Source organism: Apium graveolens, chromosome 4, assembly GCF_009905375.1.
Source record: "Apium graveolens cultivar Ventura chromosome 4, ASM990537v1, whole genome shotgun sequence".
NCBI lineage: Eukaryota > Viridiplantae > Streptophyta > Magnoliopsida > Apiales > Apiaceae > Apium > Apium graveolens.
The window spans coordinates 154,861,210-154,862,521 of NC_133650.1; the positions used below are offsets into that span (position 1 = coordinate 154,861,210).

At 41.4% G+C, this 1,312-nt stretch overlaps 1 non-coding gene across 1 annotated transcript; it reads left to right on the forward strand.

Annotated features, from left to right (window-relative positions):
- Window positions 1-503: 503 nt before the first annotated feature.
- Window positions 504-610, forward strand: LOC141722072 (small nucleolar RNA R71). Its single transcript, XR_012575105.1, has one exon. It is a non-coding gene; the product is annotated as a small nucleolar RNA R71 (small nucleolar RNA).
- The last annotated feature ends 702 nt before the right edge of the window (window positions 611-1,312 follow it).

A 1,312-nucleotide genomic window follows, 5' to 3' on the forward strand; every position in this document is an offset into this window, starting at 1 on the left:
AATTAAATTGTTTGTTTCCCAATTCCTGGAATCGTTGTTACATCGTATTCTGATTGTTGCTCCAACTGACGTTAGGATGATTCCAATTATCAGGATGATAAGTGGCAGGAACTTGGTGTTGCGATCTCTGAAAGTTGCTCACAAACTGAGCTGAGTCACTAGATATAGCGCATTGCTCCATCACATGCGGATCTGCACACAACTCACAAACACTAATTATCTGCTTAAAACCATAGTTAGCCGAAGAATCAATCTTCATAGACAACGCCTTTAGTTGAGCAGTGATAGCCGTAGCTGTATCCACTTCAAGAAATCCTGCTACCTTTTCCTGTGGATATATCTGGGTTGGATACTGATATTCGTTAGCAGCTATCAGTTTAATTAGATCATAAGCTTCCTCATAGCTCTTTGCCCATAATGCTCCACCTGATGCTGCATCGAGCATGAGTCTGGACTGTGCTCCCAAACCATTGTAAAAACAATTGATGATCATCCAATCAGGCATGCCATGATGAGGACACTTCCTAAGCATCTCCTTGTAGTGCTCCCAAGCTTCATATAAAGATTCTCCCGATTGCTGCACAAATTGAGTGAGAGCATTCCTGAGTGCATCTGTCTTCGCCATAGGGAAGAATTTAGTAAGAAACTTCTGAGCAAGATCTTTCCAAGTAGTAATCGAACCAGCTGGTAGAGAGTGTAACCAGCTCTTAGCCTTGTCCCTCAGAGAGAATGAGAACAGTCTCAGCTTTACAGCATCTTCAGAAACACCGTTGAACTTGAAGGTGTCGCAGATCTCAATGAAATTCCTAATGTGCATATTGGGATCTTCCGTTGGAGAACCCCCAAACTGGATTGAATTCTGCACCAATTGAATTATGCCAGGCTTGATCTCAAAGGAATTAGCTGTGATAGCTGGCCGGACAATGCTAGATTGAATGTCATTAATCTTGGGTTGAGAAAAATCCATCAAGGCTTTCGTTCGTGCTGCTAGATCTCCCATAGTAATGAGTTCCTGAAACACAAACAAATAAACCGTGAAAGTAAAAGAATCCGAGTCACTGAACTTTAACGACCACTGATGACAAGCACATAAACTAAAAATTAACACCGAGTCCCCGGCAGCGACGCGAAAAACTTGTTAGGTACAAAGCATGCGCTAATAAATCACGCAAGTATACGCGTTCGCAAGTAGTATAAGATATAAATTAGATTCGTTCCCACAGAGACTGGTTTAGGTTAAGTTCAATTTATGCACCTATGCAACAATGTATGGTTATCGCTCAATGCTAAGACAAATAACAAATTGGGTTTT